Source organism: Osmerus eperlanus, chromosome 5 (genome assembly GCF_963692335.1).
Source record: "Osmerus eperlanus chromosome 5, fOsmEpe2.1, whole genome shotgun sequence".
NCBI classification, from domain to species: Eukaryota; Metazoa; Chordata; class Actinopteri; order Osmeriformes; family Osmeridae; genus Osmerus; species Osmerus eperlanus.
In genome coordinates this window covers 5,044,492-5,050,885 of record NC_085022.1, presented here as the reverse complement: position 1 = coordinate 5,050,885, position 6,394 = coordinate 5,044,492, and positions in this window count along the sequence as shown.

Sequence of the window (6,394 nt, the reverse complement as noted above, 5' to 3'; positions counted from 1 at the left end):
GGCTTCATCGGGCCGTGACCTCCAGCTCTCACTGGAGCGGTTCGCAACCGAATGCGAAGCGGCTGGGATGGGAATCAGCACCTCCAAATCTGAGGCCATGGTTATCGACCGGAAAAAGGTGGAGTGCAATCTCCGGGTCGGGGAGGAGATCTTGTCCCAAGCGGAGGAGTTCAAGTATCTCGGGGTCTTGTTCACGAGTGAGGGAAGGATGGAGCGCGAGATCGACAGGCGGATCGGTGCGGCGTCCGCAGTGATGCGGGCTCTGCATCGGCCCGTTGTGGTGAAGAAGGAGCTGAGTCGAAAGGCGAAGCTCTCTATTTACCAGTCGATCTACGTTCCTACCCTCACCTATGGTCACGAACTGTGGGTAGTGACCGAAAGAACGAGATCGCGAATACAAGCGGCCGAAATGAGTTTTCTCCGCAGGGTGTCCGGGCTCTCCCTTAGAGATAGGGTGAGAAGCTCGGTCATCCGGGAGGGGCTCAGAGTAGAACCGCTGCTCCTCCGCGTCGAGAGGGGCCAGTTGAGGTGGCTCGGGCATCTGATAAGGATGCCTCCTGGACGCCTCCCTGGTGAGGTGTTCTGGGCACGTCCCACTGGGAAGAGGCCCCGGGGAAGACCCAGGACACGCTGGAGGGACTATGTCTCTCGGCTGGCCTGGGAACGCCTCGGGGTCCCCCAGGAAGAGCTGGTGGAAGGGGTCCGGGGAGAGGAAAGTCTGGGCCTCCCTGCTTAGGTTGCTGCCCTCGCGACCCGACACCCGGACAAGCGGAAGATGATGGATGGACAAATAGAAAATATATATTCGAAAAAAGCATGGCTTTTACCGTATAAATTTTGTATCCCCAACCAAGTTAGAAATGTGCATTTAAGAATTCTACATAAAATGTACCCTACAAATAAAATCGTATTGAAATTTGGCAATAATGAGCTGACTTGTACTTTTTGTAAAACTGATAGTGAGTCTATTGATGCCCTCTTATTGGTAAAGTTTGAGTTGACTTATTAAATGTCTTTACCTCCAAATTTAATTCAGATATTGTATTAACAATACATGATGTAATTTGTTATCTGTCTCACTGCAATTATAATGTAGAATATATAGGGAATGTGTTTATTTTAATGGGTAAATACTTTATTCATAAATGTAAATTTTCCTAAACAGTGCCTAAATTTATTAATTTTCTACATGACTGAAACTACATCATTAGAACACAAAAAACAATGCACAATGAAAAAAGTGTAAAACTGGTTGAATTGTATGAAAACTTTTGTTAATTATATTATAACTTGTGCATCTTTATTTTTTGCTGCTGAATGTTTTGTTTGTACATTTATATAGGCCAATTTTGCCATTTAATTTACATTACATTTTTTGTAATTTTCTTTCTAGTTGTATATTGTTTAATCAGATCTTGGAGATATTTCTCACCCAATGTTCATTGCTGAATTGATTGAACTGTCATTGTATTTGTTCAAATTTTTGCAATACAAAATATATATATATAATTATTATTTTTCATTATTTAATGTCGAAATGCTTATTCAAACAACGTCAGTCCCGGCACTGCACTCTGTTGGGTTATAAAGATGACGTATGCAGAATATGAACTTTGTCTGGTTGTGTCTGGTTCTTTAGTTGAGCGTGGGGAAACTAAACCCATTCTAATTTGTACACGCACACACACATTTCTGTAATTATTAGAGATATAAATTACTTTCATGCTATTAACTGGCCATTTACTCTTGTTCTGGGTTGCCATAACTTCCAGGTTTATACGTTGGGTCTAACAGTTGGGCCTGTGTTTCACAAACAGTGTCAGGGATTGCTACTTTTTATTCTAAACAGGAGTATTTGCTTTTCCTCCAAGAGTTACATTTACATTAGGCAACCTTCTGATTACTAGCCCGATTCCCTAACCGCTCAGCCACCTGACTCCCAGAGTTATGTCCATAACTGGATTCATACAGTACCTACCTATAATAGATAGGTCAAAGTCTCATGGAGGGTCAAAGAGAAGGTAGTAGGAGGGGGAGGTAGAAATGCCAGAAGGGTGCTTTGTTCTTGTCAACCTGATTAATGGATGAATCTGTTCAATTCCAAGAGCACAAAGAACAATCATGCAACCTTCAATATCTTTATTCAATATCTAAATTCTAGGATATTGCTGCAAAGATGTAAAATATATGGTATATATTAAAGATGGTTGTTTTCCAGAGTTAAGTAGAAGTAAATATAAGTTTTGGTAACACAACTTTACCTGTACAATACACGTCACATCCACTGATGTTAATATGATAATGTTTGTCACTGATACATTGCACAAATGCTTTTGTCCTTAATAAGTAACAACCCTGTATCTATGGTAGAGTGTAGGTCTGTGACAAACCACTATACGTATTGTACACAAGTATATAAACCCTTTACACAGTTGCAATTGGATTATCAGCAGTCAGACAAGGGTAACTCCAACAGAAGTAGATGTCTGGCTTGACTGAAAGACGAGGCAGTGACGAGGCAATCAGTAATAGGTAATTCCAGTGCTGACTCTAAATTTGAGAAAGTTAGGGAGGTTGATGCAGTCACTTACACAGAACTGATGAATATAGTCTGCAATACTCAGCCTCCTCCACTTGATGGAGTGGATTTCATTAGTGAAAAGTATTTCCAATACTAATTGTTCAATAGTATCACCCCCAGTATATCACCCCAATGTGTAACATGACTATAATGTAACACACCAACATGGTATTGCTGGTTTTCCAATCCCCTCTGGGTGTAGATGAATTATTCAGTCATCCAGAAAGTAGAATGAAGAGACACGAAGGATACAGCAGGGTTAAATTGTATCAAATGTGTATATTAAGATACTGTATACATACGGTCTCTAATAGTAATAACTGCCATTAAATACTTTGGACAGGTGTCTCAATGTATATTTGTTTAACAAGGAGAGTTTACAGCAGGGGCATCGTTAGACCCTTTTTACTGGGGCACGTGTCCCAGTATAAATCTGCAGTAAAATCTATAGTTTGAGTTTTAACAATTTACTTTATTAGTCAGTGCATTAATTTAGATTTATAAATTAAAAGTAAACGCAGTATCACAATCAAGGCTTGTAAAAGTGTTTAACCGAAAACACAAATGATGCATGCAGAATTCCATGTCAGCGCGCTCTTCTGAGCTTGCCAAATGGCACTGCAGCACGCACACAGAAGTCCAGGTGTCGGACTCGGCACACAATTCCGAATTGAGGTAGGCTAAGAAAACATTACAATATTAAAGATAGTTTCTAAATAATAGGCCTACCGATCATCTTATTTGTGTGCATTTAAAACATAGAAACAATATTACATGAAGCTCCAAATAAATGCGAAAAAATGTGTGCACTCGCATTAACTATTGATGTCCCTGCCAAAGCTGATATCAAACTTGCATCCCTGAATGGTTGTATAGTGGGTTAAGCAAGGGGAGTTTCTATAGCGTAGTAGTGCATTGTGCGCAGCAAGCTTGAAAGAAAAAAAAGGGATATGAATAGGGGCCTGTGCCCCAGTAAAGTTTTATGTCTAACAACGCCTCTGGTCTACAGCCATTAAATACTTTGCACAGGTGTCTCAATGTATGTTTGTTTAACGAGGAGAGTCTACAGTCGACTCCATTTTGGGTGGAGCTGAATTAACTCTGTTCCTAGTATGAATACAGCTCATCCACGCCTTCAAATGTATAGCTTTTCAATGGCTTTAGAGGTGTTTCCAGAGGCAATATATTTCAATGGAGTGAGGACAGAGGGTGGAAAGGCTGATCTAACCGTACCTTATGGCACATCAAAGACAAAAAAATATGATATGCAATAAAATAAAAATAAAAAAAGTGTTTGGGTCAAAATGACTGAGTTTTGAGTCTGTATTGAAATCTAAATTAATCAGATTGTGTGCAGTAAATAATCAAAGTAGCTCACACCACTTCCACGGGGAGAAGAGAGCATTAGATTGTCGTTTTGTTTGATCAGGGATGATCAATGGTGTGGGCCTCTGTTCCGTGCCCAAGGGGCTCATTTGAAGAAGATCTGGATAAAGGATAAAAATCCAAAATCCTGCGATGCAGAGATTATGAGTCTGAGTCTGTGTGATTTCAGTTGGAGTTTGCAATGAGTATTATGTTTTGAATTTCTTGGTAAATAGTCCTGATAATGCTTGTAAACGTCTATCCCTTCTACGGTATTGGAACTCAGGCTACCAGCGTTTTCTTGGTAATATAATCTGCTTGTGAGCAAATTCCTTTGGTCCAATGTAGATGGGTTTTGCAACAGCCCAAGTTTTTTTGCCAAACAATATTTTTTTAAATGCTCATCCTGACGGTGCTTGCTGCACTGTCATCTTGGCGGATGGAGTCAAAGATGGGTTATCATCTCAGAGTTTTCATTGAGTTCACAGTATAGGGAATGTCCCGTGTCTGAGGTCAGAAGGTGATTGGTCAAGGAGAAAGTGGGGTCATCCATCTCCCCCTTTTCCATTCACACTTACTGTAGACATGAACTGGAGTTTTAGGCTGGTTCACAAGAATGTTCATATTATTATTCTGGGCATCTTTATCGTATGTTTACAAAATATAGGCTAGTTATCTTGTGATTTTAGTTTCATGTAGATACCAAGGACAACAGTGGATATCTTTCAGGAAGAAGTTACTGAAATCAATACCAAAGTACACTTAACATAAGAAGAAAGTAGGCCTAGCAATGATCACTCAAATATTGCTATAATGATTCCACATCTTATTCTCTTGTGGTAAAGGTGTGGAAGAAGGTGTCTTGGAGAATTACAGTTCTGTCCACTTCATTCAATGGAAAAAGTATGGTCCTCGGCTGCGTTTCCCGATAACGATGGATCGTAGCAACGTTCGAGCAAAATAACGAAACCCATCCAACCATCGATATTTTTTACCTGCGTTTCCCAAACATGCTCGTAAGGAGTAGGCTAATCTATGCGCTTTCAAGAGCTACGAATTTTCAAGAGAAACTTTAGCTACAGTTTCTTTGGGAACGGCCTGTAAAACTAAGATTAGTCGTACGATGGATTCTACGATCAATTTAGGCTTACGACGCTTTCTGGAAACGCAGCCCTCCTCCTTAGTTTGAAAGGCCCGCCAAGGAGGTAGTGAGGAAGAGAACTGATGACTGGAGTCAGGCTGGCTGGCTAGGAAGATCCTTTGAAGGTCCTTAGTGGAGATAAGAAAGCAATTCAATGCAAAGTGAAAGGGGTCCTCCCCCCCCCCCCCCCCCGTTCTTTCTTTTGAATGGCTTGCTGGTGTCAAGAAGGGCTGATTGTGTACTTCGGATGTGGTAGGAAGAGACCGCTAAAATATTGAATGAAAGTTTAACAACTGCGAATTCGCAATCGTTGGGACCATGTATGTAGGCTACGCGCTTACACATTTTGTGGACCGACCGACCGACAGAGCGAGCTAAAGAGCTACAGGTCACACAGCTAAAAAAGTAGAAATTAACGTCAATTTAATGCAATGACTGTCTAAATTCTATCAGTAGTCTATCAGTATCTCTTTGTACCCTCATGGTTGTCACTCTTTCACAATGACACTTTGGATTCCAATGTCTCATGGATACAATTCAGCCTTGGACCAGACCTTGCTCCTAATTACGGGATGGTTTTGAAAGTGACTTAATGACAGCAGCAAGTCATGAAAAGTCTGATTTAGAAACCAGCATTAAAGAATAATGCACCTGCTACCAAGGTTCACTGTAGCATGCGAGTGATCAGACTGAAGTCAGACTTCAGGAAATCATAGACGTAAAGGATTTGCAACCACATAAAACTGCATGATGACTCAATTTTGTATATTTGCCCATTTACTTGTAATTCCCAAATGAGGGAACTAATGTATAGCCTATAAAAGTTTGGAATTCATATCTGGTTCATGGCTTATGGGTTTCCAAACTTCAAATATATGTTAACAGTCTTTTACCTCGTGATAACCTAATTTATGTATTTCAGATAATGTGCTTGGGACAGAACATAACTGCCCAATACTTAAGGATAGGCCTATGAGCACATTTTCCAATTCAAATGATACCACGTCAGTTAATATAATTATTTCAAAGTGTTAAACTGATAGTATTAAAGTTATTCTTTCACAAAATTGTTTTATTGGTAGGGTAGCCTATAGTTAAACTGATATGCTACCGACAGTTTCGGTGTAATCCCCTCCACACGCCCTTTCCCTCGGCGTTCAGAATAGAAAGCGAGGCACTTTCAATCACAACATTGAGTATCATGTCATTCTTGTGTCAAGTGAGCATATAGCATCTATCTTAAACCCGATCATTCAGTGTTTTTACATACTGTTTTAAAGTGGCTGAAACACAGGAAATAGGTACGC